We start from the raw sequence: 15,353 nt of genomic DNA on the forward strand, positions 1-15,353 counted from the left end.
AAAAAAGAAGGAGAGGGAAGAAAAAAAAATCTTGGGTTTTCCCCTTTCTACTGTGTTTTCCTTTTTTCTCCTCTCTCTCTCTCTTCTCTCTTCCCTTCTCTTTTCTCTCTCTCTTCTCTCTATTCTCTCTCTCTCCTTTCTCCTCCCCACCTCTCCCTTCCCTTCCCTTTTACTCCCCTTCTCCCTCCTCTTCCATTTTACTATCTATCGATCTTCCTCTCCTCTCCTTTATCCCCCCTTCTTTTCTTCTTCTTCTCTCTCTCTCCCCTTCCCCTTCTCTCTCTCTCTCTCTCCCCCTTCTCTCCTCTCTCTCTCCTCTCTCTCTCTTCTCCTCTCTCCCTCTCTTCCTCTTTTTCTCTTTCCTTTTTTCTCCTTTCTTTTTTTTCCCCTTCTCTGTCTTCTGTTTCTCTGTCTCTCTTGTCTCTTCCTTTTTCTCTCTCTCTCTCCTTCTTTTCCCCTCTCTCTCTCCTTCTCTCCTCTCTTCTCTTCCTCTTCTCTCTCTCCTCTCTCTTCTTCAAAAAAAAAGCCCCCTAATGCACTATTATCGAAAAACCCAAAAAAAATTTTACAGGTTCCCTGCGGGCTCTTTTACCTTTTTACCTTCATTCCTTCGTTTATTGTTTCTCTACTTATTGTTTCTCTACTTATTTACTTATTTAGTGTATTTACTTTGTTCTTTACTTATCATTTTTTTCTTTCTTTCTTTCTTTTAACCTTTTCTTTCTTTCTATCTCTTTATTATTATTCTGTCGCTTACATTCCATCATAATTTCCATTTATTCCATTTGCTCTTTTTTTCCGCGTGGGATTCACGTTGATCAAATTGTAAATCAAATAACGAAAGGAAGAACGAGAAAACACGCGAATATAGCGAAGGCCTTTTTGCTGTATTGCTTCCTCGGGGTAATACAGCGGAGAGGCCATCGGCATATTCGTGCGTTTTCTTGTCCTTCCCTTCGTATTTTACTTCCCTTTGCCGTATTTACCTACTTCTCTTTTTCCTTTACGTCCACCAATTACCCTTATTACTTTTACTTTCAATTTACTCCACTATCCATTTACTTCTATTATTTCCTATGTACAAAATCTTTTTTATTATTATTATTCTTTCTATTTGCCGCCTCCCATCTTCTTATGATGGCAAACGCGATTTTTACGATTCAATTTCCCTCTTTATCTATTGCCCCTTTTCCTTCCCCCTCCCCCCCCCTCTTCTCTCCCCTCCCCTTCGCCCACTTCCTCTATCGGGAAAAGTATTTTTCCCTCTCCCTTCCTCCTCCGCTCTCTTATTCCTATATACATATTTTTTTCCGATATGTCATTCCCCAATTCCTACCTTCTCCTTTCTCTGTTCCTTCCCTCTTCCTTCTCTCTCCTCTCTCCTCCTCCTCCTCTCTCCTTCCTCCCTCTGTCGCTCTCTCTATCCTCTCACCTCTTCATTCCTTTCTCTTCTCCCCTTTCCTTCAGTCCTGCACGTTCACCTCTCTCCTTTCTCCCTCTACACTCATCCCTCATAAATTACAATCGAGGATTAGTTTTTGCAGCTTATTTATTCATTTACCTTTTTTCCTCTTCGCCTTTTGGGCTTTTAAAATTCCTTTTGACTCTTAACATCTCCCAGGAGGAGCGAGCGAGCGATGGAGAGAGAGAGAGAGAGAGAGAGAGAGAGAGAGAGAGAGAGAGAGAGAGAGAGAGAGAGGGAGGGAGGGGAGGGAGGGAGGGAGAGAAAGGGAGGGAGGGCAGGAGGGAGAGAGGGAGGGAGGGAGGAGGGATGGGAGGGAGGGAGGAGGGAAGGGAGGGAGGAGAGAGAGAGAGAGCAACGTCGGAAGCGAGCGTTAGAGAGAGAGGAGAGAGAGAGAGAGAGAGAGAGAAGGAGGAGAGAGAGCGAGAGAGACGACGAGAGAGAGAGAAGAGAGATTGAGAGAGAGAGAGAGATGAGAGAGAGAGAGAAGCGACAGACAGGAGCGACGAGAGCGAAAGGACAGGAGCGAGATGAGAGAGAGAGAGGAGCGAGAGAAGAGAGAGGGAGGAGAAGAGAGAGAGGAGAGCGAGAGACAGGAGCGCGAGGGAGGTGTTGGTTTGTGATGAGGAGATTGAGAGGGAGTTGCGAGAGAGAGAGAGAGCGAGAAGAGGAAGGGAGACTAGGGAGCGATAAGCGAGGGAAGAGAGAGAGAGGGAAGCCGAGAGTGGGGGTGAGGAGGAGAAGAGAGAGGAGTGGAGAGAGGAGAGGAGGATAGAGAGAGAGAGAGAGGAGTGGAGTGAGATGAGTGAGGAGAGAAGAAGAGATGAGCGAGAGGAGAGAGAGAGAGAGAATGCGAAGAGAGCAGTTGATATATCTGGGAGAAGAGAGGACGAGACATGAGGGGAAGGACAGAGAGTAGAGGAGACGTGGAGAGACGAAAGAGAAGGCAGAGACTCGAGGAGAGTGGACGAACGAGGAGAGATGGGGAGAGAGTCGAGAGAGAGAGAACGATGATTGGAAGAAGGGACGATGAGGGACGGAGAGACGGAGGAGCGATGGGAGAGAGAGAGAGGACGATGGAGGAGAGACGAGAGAGAGAGAGAGAGAGAGAGAGAAGAGAAGAGAGCGGGAGTAGAGGAGTGAGAGAGAGAGAGAGAGGGAGCGAGAGAGCATACCTAAACGAGCTGAATATATACGGCGTCTATTCATCATCATCAAAAGTGTTGGTTAGCTTCATCTAAATCCGATTTAAGTCCAGACATTTGGCTTGTCAAGCACTACTCCCCCTCTCCCCCTCTCTCCCTCCCTCTCCCCCTCAAATCTAACCTCACTGTCTCTTTCTCTATTCCTAAACCAACTCTCTCTCTCGCTCTCGCTCTCTCCCTCTTTCTTTCTTTCTTTCTTTCTCTCTGTTTCTCTTTCTCTTTCTCTCTTTCCCCTCTCCTCCCCTCTCCCCTACCCTTGCCTAGCTTCAACCTTTACCTACCTACCCAACTCCTCATCTTTAACCTCAGCTCCCCTTACCCCCCTTCGGGCAAGACGGCGCCAGACAGACAGACCAATCACGGAGGCTGAGAGGTGCCCACTTGTCTTGGGGTATCTGGATGCCAGCGTCCCCCTCGCTTCCCGTGGTCGACTCTCTACCAATATATACCACTACTACTAAAGCTACTACTGCTACAACTACTACATTACAACTACTACTGCTGCTAAAATTACTATATTACAACAACTACTATTGCTGCTATTGCTATTATTACCATCACTACTACTAGTGCTACTACTAATATATTATAGCAACTACTACCACTGCTACTGCTACTATTACTATTACTACTACTACTACTGCCGCTGCCGTTACAACTGCTACCGTCAATATAATAACTATTACGACTATTACCTCCTTTACTACCATTACTACCACAACTACCAATATCACTCCTCTTTCAAACTAGTCCCCCCCCCCTCCCAAACCCCCACCACCGCCTCCAACACCGATAGCACGTTACGCCTCCCCCCTCCACTCCTCTCTCCCCCTACCCATCGCCGCCCCCTCCGTCTTACCCCAGTCGCAATACCCCCTACCCCTCCACCCCCTCTCCTAGCCCCCATTCCCATCACCCTCCCCCCACTCCTAACCCCTCCCCCCACTCCCCCCCACCGCCACTGCTGCCGTTGTGCTATTAAATATTGAATTCCAATCTGGTTCCATTACGACATCCGCGGTTTCCTCTCCCTCCTCCCCCTCCCCCTCCCCCCTCCTCTTGCTTATCAGGAACCGGCCGCCTCCTCAGTGCCAAGGGTATGGACGGGAGATGCTTGGGTGTGGGCGTGTGAACATAATGAGTGCCAGCCATGAAGTGCGTGTGGGTGTAAGAGCGAAGTGGGCACCACAGGCTTGGGTGGGTGCGAGTGGGCGTCTGGGTATGGAAGCAGTGAGTGCCAGCCATGAGTGGGTATTTGCCTGTGGGCGTGTGGGTTGGAAGCCTTGAACACCAGCCACGGGGAAGTATTAGCATGCGGGCGTGTGGTTACAAGGGCGCAGTGGGTGCCAACCATGAAAGCATATAGGCACAGTGGATGCCAAGCACAAGTGACGCAAGTGAGCATGGGAGTGCGCGCCGGGCAAGTGGGCGTGTGGGCGTGTGGGCCCCAGTGAATGCCAGCCACGTGTAGAGCACCTGCGTGTGGGTAGCGAGCGTCAAAGGAAGGCGCGTGTGGCCTCTGACGGGCGTGAGTCAGGGCGTGAGTAGGTAGCAGGTAGATAGGGAGGGATGAATATGCAAGAGTCATCAAGTCATCATCGTTAAAGACGGATAATCTGGCCTCTTGCGTCAACGGTGAATCAGCCGTAATCGACGTCAATGGATCCACGACAATAATCTTCATCAACGAGAGGGCGTGTATGCGCGCGTGACCTTGCTTGCTTGCTTCCTTGCATGCGTGCGCTTGTGGTTATCTCCACTTATGCGTACACGTATATATCTATCTACTCACCTCTCTATCTATCTACTTATCTATCTACCTATCTATCTGTTTACCTACCTATCACCTATCTCTCTATCTCTTTACCTCCCTACCTCCCTACCTACCTACCTACCTACCTACCTACCTCCCTACCTACCTCCCTACCTACCTCCCTACCTATCTACCTACCTACCTGTACACACACATCCATCGATACGTACATGCATCTACCTATATAAACGCACGTGTGTGTACGTGCCCACGTCCAACACGAACAAGTGACAGCGTAACCAGCCCTCTCCCCCTCTACCCCCTCCCCCCTTTGGTATAGAAGACCAGGTGTTCCCCATAAACATAAATAGCCTGGCCAAGGTGAGCGGGGCCTGTAAACACATACGCCTCCTCGCCCGCTCCTTCCTGCTGCAGGCCGTAGCTATTGCATGCAAGTTGACCCTCGCGTTGCGCACTACCTGTAAACATGCTAAAAGAAAAAGAAAAAGAAAAGAAAAAAAGAAGAAGAAAAAAAAAGGTGGAAGAGGATATGCAGTTACAGTAAATACAAAAAGAAAAAGAAGAAAAAGAAAAAAAGGAAAAAAAATCGAAGAAATAAACAAATTAATCAAACAAGAAAAGAAAACAATAGAAAAAAACATCAAAAACAAGTAAATTAAAAAACAACAAACGCCTATTAAATACGACGTAGATAAAATGAAAACATGACCCGTAAATAGTGACTCTCTCCAGGTTATATCCCAAAAATAAAGCGCTACGTATATACTACCACAGTCATACCACAGAGGTGCCAAGGTATATTTTCAGCTAATTGGCAGTATTGAGACATCTATTTCAGTGTTATTACCGTTTTATCTTAATTTTATCTTATTGTTACTTGCGTTTTATTTCATCGCTATTTGTATTTGCACCTTTGCTGTTTCTGTTGTTTCAGGAATCCCAAACTGCAAGTCATCAATTATACGAGAGTATCCAAATGTATATAAATATACATACACACACACACACACACACACACACACACACCACATTATATATAATATGATATAGATATATATGAGATATTATATTATATATAGATATATAGATATAGAGAGATAGGAGATAGAGAAGACGTAAATATAGAAAAATATATGTAAACAAAACAATAAATAATATAGATATAGATACACAGAGTTAGAACAGATAGTACATACACATCATCAATATACAGATATATAAATATAAATAAATAATAAATAAATATATAATATATATATACTATATATATATAATTATATGATATATATATATATAATAGAATATATACAGATATACATATATATATCTATATATATATATATCGTATATATCTATATATATATATATATATATATATATATATATATATATATATATGTTACATAATATAATATAATAAACTACTCTTTGTAGATGGAATAAACATTTCCTTTAAACACAATTGCATATAAAAAAAAGTTGTTAACAGAACATAAAAAACACCACAGACGGAGGACGAAAAACAAACACAAAAACATCCCCTTCACCAAGGGCCTTCCCCCCCCCCTCCCCCCCCTTCCCCTCATTCCCTTCCCCCTACCCTTAATGGCCCCTCCCCTTTTTTTCCCCCCTTTTTCCTTTCCCCTTTTTTTTCCCTTTTTGACCCCTCTCTCTATCCTCCTCCTCCTCCTCTCCCCTCTCCCTTCTCTCCCCTTTTCCTCTCTCCTCTTTCTTTCTCTTTGTACCCCTCTCTCTATCCTCCTTCTCCTCCTCTCCCCTCTCCCTTCTCTCCCCTTTTTTTCCCTTTTTTCCCCTTTGTCCCCTCCTCATTTCCCCCCCTCCCCCCCTTCCCCCTCTCCCTTTCTCCCCTTTCCTTCTCCTCTTTTTTTTCTTTTGACCCCTCTCTCTACCCTCCTCCTCCTCCTCTCCCCTCTCCCTTCTCTCTCCCCCTTTTCCCTTCTCCTCTTTTTTCTTTGTACCCCCTTCTCAAACCCCCCTTCCAAAACCCCCCCTCCCTTCTCTCCCCTTTTCCTCTCCCCCTTTTTCTTTCCTTTGACCCCTCTCTCATCCCCTCCCCCCCTTCCCCCCCTCCCCTTTTTCCCCTCCTTCCCCCCCCCCCCTTCTTTCTTTCTCTTTGTACCCCTCTCTCTATCCTCCTCCTCCTCCTCTCCCCTCTCCCTTCTCCCCCCCTTTCCTCTCTCCTCTTTCTTTCTCTTTGTACCCTCTCTCTTCCCCTCTCCCCCCCCCCCTCTCCCTTTCTCCCCCCCTTTTCCCTCTCTTTTTTTTTCCTCTTTGTACCCCTCTCTCTCCCCCTTCTCCCCCTCCCCCCCTCTCCCTTTTTCCCCCCCTTTTTTCCTTCCCCCTCTTTTTTTTCTTTCGTCCCCTCTTTCTATCCTCCTCCTCCTCTCCCTTTTCTCTTCTCTCCCATCCTCTCCCCATCCTCTCTCCCTTTCCAACCCCCTCCCCTACCCCCCAACCACCAAAGAAGAACAAGAAGAAGGAAAAGGAAAACAAAAAGAAAAAAAAAGAAAAAAGAAACGAAGAAAAGGGTAGGAAAAAATAAAAAAGGATGGAAGACAAAAGACGATGAAAAAGCAGAGGAAAAAGAATAATAACAACACCAAAAATATAATAAAATAAAACAAAAATAATAACAAAAACAATAAAATCGAAAATTAAAATATAACAAAACAAGAAGAAATGAAGAAAAAAGAATAGAAACATCATCCTGGCCTCCGACCCCCATACCCCCCCCCCCCCACCCCACCCCCCCCCCACCCCCCCTCCCCTCAAAGGACGCAGGGCCGGCGATCCCGCAGGAGCGAAGGGCGAAGGGCGAAGGGCGAAGGGCGAAGGGCGAAGGGCGAAGGGCGAAGGGCGCCGTGACGCGAGATGGACTTTGATGACGGTTAATGTCCGCCTTCATTAGGAGACCGCGACGACGACGGAGGCGCTGGCGAAGGGTGGGGAAAGGGTGGGAAGGGGAGGGGAAGGGAGGGAAAGGGTGGGAAGGGGAGGGGAAGGGAGGGAAAGGGAAGGGAAGGGATGGGAGGGGAAGGGATGGGAGGGGAGGGGATGGGAGGGAGGGAAGGGATGGGAGGGGAAGGGATGGAAGGGGAGGGGAGGGGATGGGAGGGAAGGGGCGGGTAGGAAAGGGAGAGGAAGAGAAGGGATGGAAAGGGGTGGGGAGGGAAAAGTGGAAGAGGTCAGGGAAGGGAAGGGGAAGAAAGAGGAGAGAGAGGAGAGGAAAAGAGAGGGGAAGAAGAGAAGAGAAGGGACGGGAAGAGAGGGGGGAGGGGGGGGGCGCTGATATTAAAGTCGTTTTGGGGTCGGTTTCTTGGGGGGGTAGGGGCCTTGGTGGGGTAGGGGGAGGTGGGGGAGGGCTCTAGAGTTAGTGGGGGGAGGCTGTTCTGACAGGATAGCGCCTGGGCAAATATCTGGACCTCATTCCAATGGGGATAATAGAAAGGTATATAGGCACAGTGGATGCGCCAAGCACAAGTGACACACACACACATGCAACGCACACACACACACACCACACACACACACACACACACACACACACACACAACACCACACCGCACCACACAACACACATACCCAAGCACACACACACACACCACACACACAACACACACACACACCACACCACACTCACTAACACTCACTCACACTCCCCACTCCACAACGCTATATATATATATACATATTATTATATATATATATATATAGATTAACTAGATATATATACCACACCACACACACACATCACATGTATATAGTTATTGATATTTACAATGTTATAATATATCTATCTTTTGTATAGATATACATACATTATCTATATATATATCTATATATATATATATCTATATATATAATATATATATATATATTATATAATATGATAATCATTATATATATATATATATATATATATAAATATCTATATATATCTAAATATATATAATAGTATACATATATATATATATATATCCGATACTCTATATATATATATATATCTTATATATAATATATATATATAATATAATATAAATATATACATATATATAACAAATAAAGAAATATATAATAGAGATATATATATATAATAGATATATATATTATATATATAGCTAGATATATATAGAGGATATATATATAAATATATAATACAGATATATGAAATATAATATATATATATATAGAAATATATATATATGAATAAATATAAGAAATAGATATATATATATATTATATATATCATATATATATATATATAAATATATATGTATAAATATATATATAATATATATATATAATATCTAATATATATATGTTATGTATGTATGTATGTATGTATGTATGTATGTATGTATGTATGTATGTATGTATGATGTATGGCTGTAATATATATTTCATATATATATTTATATTAATGATTTATTTATATGTATATATATATATATATATATATATATTATAGATATAATATATATATTATTTTTGTGGTGTTAATTTTTAATGTAGATATATAATATATATAATATATATATAATACACATACTCTATATATATATATATTATAATATATTATATATTATATATATAAATATAGATATATTATATATAATTTATATATAAATATATATTAATATATATATATGATATATATAATCTATATATAATAATCTATATAATATATATATATATATATGTACTATATATATAATATATATATATATCACTATAATAATATATATATATATATAAAATTTATTATCTCGATGGGATAATTCCAAAGAGGTACAATTTGCGAGTCATCTCATCCCACGATGTTCAGATAAATAAACAAATATCAAATGAAAATATAAAATAAAAAGGTTTTCCGACGCCTTTGCGCAATGCCACTGATTTCAATGAACTACCCAGCTTCTGTTGCCACATGATTATCAATTAGCAGTTTTTCTCGGTTCTAACAGAGTCGCCATTAGTGTCTATCGTCAAGTCACGGTCAAGCATAATAAAATTCTAATTGGCTCATTTGAAGCTTTTATTCTTCTGTGTAGCGGTTTTATTTTAATTTTGCGAGAAAATATGGAGCTTTTACTCTTGTATCTAGCGTTTTTTAAAGTCTTTTCAGCGAAAAATTATGGAGCTTTTATATCTAGCGTTTTTTTTAAGTCCAAACTAGCGGTTTTATCCCCGACCTAGCGCCGGTTTCTCTCTGGCGGTGGATGAATAAACATCACAGATCTGATTTTTTTTTTCATTTATTTATTTATTTTTTTTTTTGTATCCTCCCGACCGCTGTTATCATTAGTTTATGAAGGAAGTGGTTGAACAGAAAAGTCTGGGGAACGTAATGTGTTCTATCGGATGGCAAATGCAGGTTTTGTTTCAGTGTCAGGCGTCATTTCCGATAATACGATGATGATGGTGATGGTAATGATGATGGTGATGATGATGATGGTGGTGATGATGATGGTGGTGGTGGTGGTAGTGCTGCTGGTTATGATGATGGTGATGGTAATGATGATGGTAATGATGATGGTGGAGATGTTGATGGTAAGGATGATGGTGATGATGATGGTGATGGTAAGGATGATGGTGATGATGATGATGGTGGTGGTGATGGTGATGGTAAGGATGATGGTGATGATGGTGGTGATGATGATGGTGATGGTAATGATGATGGTGATGGTGGTGGTGGTGATGGTAATGGTGATGGTGATGATGATGGTGGTGGTGATGGTGATAGAGATGATGATGACGATGATCATGATGATAAAATCAGATAACACATGATACTAACACAATGATTATTGCAAAACAGCAACAGTAATAATAATAACAACAATAATTATTATAACAATTATAATAATAATAATAATAATAATAATAATAATAATAATATAAACAACAATTATACTAAAAATAATAACAATAATAATAATAATAATACCAAAAATACCAAATCAACGAAAACAATAATAAAAACAACAACAACATTCTCCCACTACCCCCTCCCCCACCCCACCCCCCAAAAAACAACAACAATAACCATAACAATAAAATACCCACTGCAATAATTGGTCTAACGCCTTAGTGTCGCTTTTAATGCCATGTTGTGAAAGAGCGAGGCGACCGGCCGCTTCCGACGGGCAGATGGGTGAGCGGCGGGGCAAGCAGAGCGGAAAATGTGATAAAGATTACAAGTCACTCAATGACAAAGAACACTCGCGCGCCGATGCAATAATAGAAAGTTGCAAGTTTATTAGAAAGGCGAGAGAGAGAGAGAGGGGGAGAGAGAGAGGGAGAGAGAGAGAGAGGGAGAGGGAGGGAGGGAGGGAGGGAGGGAGGGGGGAGGAGAGAGTAGAGAGAAGAGAGAGGGAAAAGAGAGAGAGAGAGAGAGAATAAGAGAGAGAGAGAGAATAAAGAGGAGAGAGAGAGGAAGGGGAGAGAGAGAAGAAAAAAAAGAGAGAGGGGAGGAGAGAGAGGAGGAGAGAGGGAGGAAAGGAGAGAGAGAGGAGAGAGAGAGAGAAGAGATCAATTGCAAGGGTTTTTCCTACTACAAACGACGGATTAAAAGTAAATGGAATATACTTGCAAATATCAAAATCATTGTCATATATACTTCTTCATATACAAAATTTCTACTAATACCACATAACCATTTTCCAGCACAAACACACACCAACACACACAAACAACAACAAATAAATACAACACACACACACACACAATATACATAAACACACACACACACAAACACAACACACACACACACACACACACAAAACCACACAACAAAATAGTAAAATTCAATAAAGGGAAAATATCAAGAACTTCACACACGTGAGTTTCGCGTTACCTGCGTTGCTTTTCAGCGTGAGGCCTCGTCTCAAGTACTGGAAACAAGGAAATAGGAGATCAATGAAAAATTTGAATGTGCCATAAAATGGGATGAGGGTGAAAAGGAAGGGGGAGAAGGGGGGGGGAGGGAGGGGGAGGAGGGCGGGAGGGAGGGAGGGGGGAAAGGGAGGAAGGAGGAAAAGGGGGAGGAAGGAGGGAAGGAGGGAGGGGAGGAGGGAGAGGAGAGGAGAGAGAGAAAGGAAGAATGAGAGAGGAGAGGAGAGAGAGAGGAGAGAGAGGAGAGAGAGAGAGACAGAGAAAAGAGAGAGAGAGAGAGAGAGAGAGAGAGAGAGAGAGAGAGAGAGAGAGAGAATGAGAAGAGAGAGAGAAAAAAGAAAAGAGACAACACAAATACATGAACACATCAAACAAAAACGAATCAACAAAACAAAACAAAATAAAACAAACACACTTGGACAACAATAAAAACAACCAACCAACCAAACAAACAAAAAAGAAGACCCCAGAAAAAAAGAAGAAAAAAAGAAGACGAAAAAAAAAAAAAAAAAAAAAAAAAAAACGTCACGGGTCGTCGATCTGTTTCGCTCGCCTTCTCTTCCTGCTTGCTTGCTTGCTTGCTTGCTTGCTCGTCCACTCACGCAATTTTGTGGGGTTATTTGTGGGGATAAGGGATGGGGGGTGGGAGGGTCTGGAGTAGAGTGGTTTTGTGAAGCCGTTGGAGGGCAGGGAGGTCGGGTGGAGTGGGGGAGGAGTCGGGGGGGGGGGGGGAGAAGGGTAGGGTAGGGTAGGGTAGGGTAGGAGTGGGGGGAGTAGGGAGGGTGGGGTGGAGTGGGTTGGGGTGGGGTAGGGTAGGGGTGAGGAAGGTAGGTTAGGGTAGGGTGGTAGGAAGAGCGAAAAGAAAAACGTGACTCGACACTCTTCCTTGACTTTCTGTGTCCTTTACACGATCGCGCTTTCTCTCCCCCCTCCTCCTCCCCCTCCTCTTTTCTTTAATCCCCCGTCTTTCTCATTCCCCTTCCTCCTCCATTCTTGTCTCCCCTTCTTCCTCTTATTCCCTTTCCACTCTCCCTTTTATTCCCTTTCCTCCTCTCCCTCTCCCCTCCTTCCCATTTCCGCCTTCCCTCTCCTCCCCATTTCCTCCTCTACCCTTTCCTCTTCCTACCCTCCTCTGTTCCACACTCCTCCTCCTCCTCTTCCTTTCCCCTTCCCCCTTCTTCCCCGTTTCCCAACTCTCCCTCTTCCCCAATCCCTCCCCTTCTCCTTTCCTCTCTCCCTCTTCCCCAATCCCTCCCCTTTTCCTTTCCCCTCTCCCTCTCCTCTTCATTTCCTCACTCCCTCTCCTCCTCTTCCTCCCCCCCCCTTCTTCCTTCCTTCTCCTCCCCACTCTTTCTCCTCCTCCTATCCTCCCTTTTTCCAATTTTCCCTCTCCTTCTCTTCCTCCTCATTTCCCCTTTCCTCAATTCCTCATTTCTCCACCCCTACCTCCCTCTCCCACCATTTTCTAAAAACATAAACCTTTAATATTTGTATAACACCAACAAAGACCGTCCAAAAGAGAAATTAAGTAAACAAATAGATAAAAAACAATATGTAATTAATGGCATATCGAACAAAATAATAACAACAACAATAATAATAATAATAAAAGTAATAATAATATGAATACTACTACTGCTTCTACAACTAGTACCGATTATAATATGAAAATTATAATGATAATGATAACAATAATGATGATAATGACAATAATGATGATGATGATGATTCTTATAAAGATGAAGATGAAGATGAAGATGAAGATGATAACAATAATAATATTAATAATGATGCTGACGATGGTGATACTGATGATAATGATGATGATGATGATGATGATGATGATGATGATGATAATGATGACGATGATGGTGATGATGATGGTGATGATGATGATGATGATTAATATTGATGATGATACGAAGATTACCTTCGTAAGTATCATCATCATCATTATAACAATAACAACAACAACAACAATAATAATAATGATAATGATGAAGATGATGATTATTATTATGATGATGATACTGATGAAGATGATGTTAATGCTAATGCTAATGCTAATAATAATAATAATAATAATAATAATAATAATAATAATAATAATAATAATAATGATACTGATGAAGATGATGATGATAATTATAATAAAACATTATTAGTAATATTAGTATTTCTAGCAGCAGCACTTATAGTATTAGTAACAGTTTATCATAATTTTGTTGTTTACCACCGCCTAGCCTTCCCGGCTTTTTGAATATCGTGGGAAAAGTGTACTAAGCTTTAGGATATTAATTACAACAGGGGAAAAATCGGCGATTAATTAATAAAGAGAGAGGGAAAGCGGCAGAGAGGAAGAGGGAGGGATGGAGAATGAGAAAGATTCACACACACACACACACACTCTCTCTCTCTCTCCCTCTCTCATATATATATATATAAATATATATATATATATTATATATATATATATATATAATATATATAATATATATATATATATACACACACACACACACACACACACACACACACACACACACACACACACACACACACATATATATATATATATTAACAGAGAGAGGAGAAGGGGGAGGGGGAGAGAGAGAGAGAGGAGAGAGGGGAAGAAAAAAGGAAGAGAGGAGAGAGAGAAGAGAGGGAGAAAAAAGAAGGGGGAAAAACAGAGAAGAAAACAGAAAAAAAACAAAAAAAACCAAAAAGAGAGAGGAGAGAGAAGAGGAGAGGGGAGAGGAAAAGAAGAGAGAGAGAGAGAGAGAGGAAGAGAAGAGAGAAAAGAGAGGAGAGAAAAAGGGGAGAGAGAGAGAGAAGAGCAGAGAGAGAAGAGAGGAGGGGAGAGAGAGAGAGAGAGAGAGGGAGAGAGAGGGGAAAAAAAAGAGAGAGAAAGAGAGAGAAAGAGAGAAAGAGAGAAAGAGAGAAAGAGAGAGAAAGAGAGAAAGAAAGAGAGAGAGAAAGAGAGAGAACCTCCACCCTACCCCCCAAAAAAATATATGTATATATAACAAATAAAATAAAACCTCGGCTAATTCGTTATTTTTTAATCAAACTGTCGCCGCATTTTATACACCTAATCTGCATGATAGACTCGCGATGTTTATGTGTTTATTACCGAGAGGGATGAACGCCTCCGCCACAGCCTGATGGGACCACAACACGGCGGCTAAACCAACAATCTCTTTCATAACAGAGGCAACAAAGAGCCCAGCTGACACGCGGGCCGATGACGCAGTGCACACACGCACACGGGAAACGTACACGCAGGTAGACACACGCGCGGACAAGCACAAGGAGAGACACGCGCACGCACAAACGCACAGGCAGGCAAGACAGACGCACGCAGGAAATGGATAGGTAGGAAGACGTACACGCACACACGTACAGACTAGACAAACACACACACACAAACGCAAAAAAGGCACACACGTAGGAAACGCACACACACACACACACACACACACACACACACACACACACACACACACACCACGCACACACACGCACACACACACACACACACGCACGCACGCATAATTCACACAGGCAGACGCACGCACACAGATCTAGAGAGAGGGGGCAATAATGAAAAGGGGAATAATGGAGAAAGGAAAAGTAGACTGAAAGAAACGTAAAGAAGGATGTGTTGATAAAGAGGGGATGGAGAAAGGATTAGAAGATTATATTCCTCTCTTTTTTTTTCTCCCTCCTTCCCTTCTTTCATCTCTCTCCCTTCCCTCTCTCTCTCTCCCTTCCTTCTCTCTCTCTCTCTCTCTCTCGCTCTCGCTTCCCTCCGTCTTGCTCTTTCTTTGCTCTGCTCTCTTCTTCTCTCTTCTCGCTCTCCCTTTTCTCTCCCCCAACAAACACAATAAATACGCAAAGAAAAAACAAAACAAAATATAAACATACAAACAAACACAAAAACACACGCAAACAAACTCGAACACAAACATGCAAACCCCAACATACAAAGAAACAA

This window comes from Penaeus monodon, chromosome 40 (genome assembly GCF_015228065.2).
Source record: "Penaeus monodon isolate SGIC_2016 chromosome 40, NSTDA_Pmon_1, whole genome shotgun sequence".
NCBI classification, from domain to species: Eukaryota; Metazoa; Arthropoda; class Malacostraca; order Decapoda; family Penaeidae; genus Penaeus; species Penaeus monodon.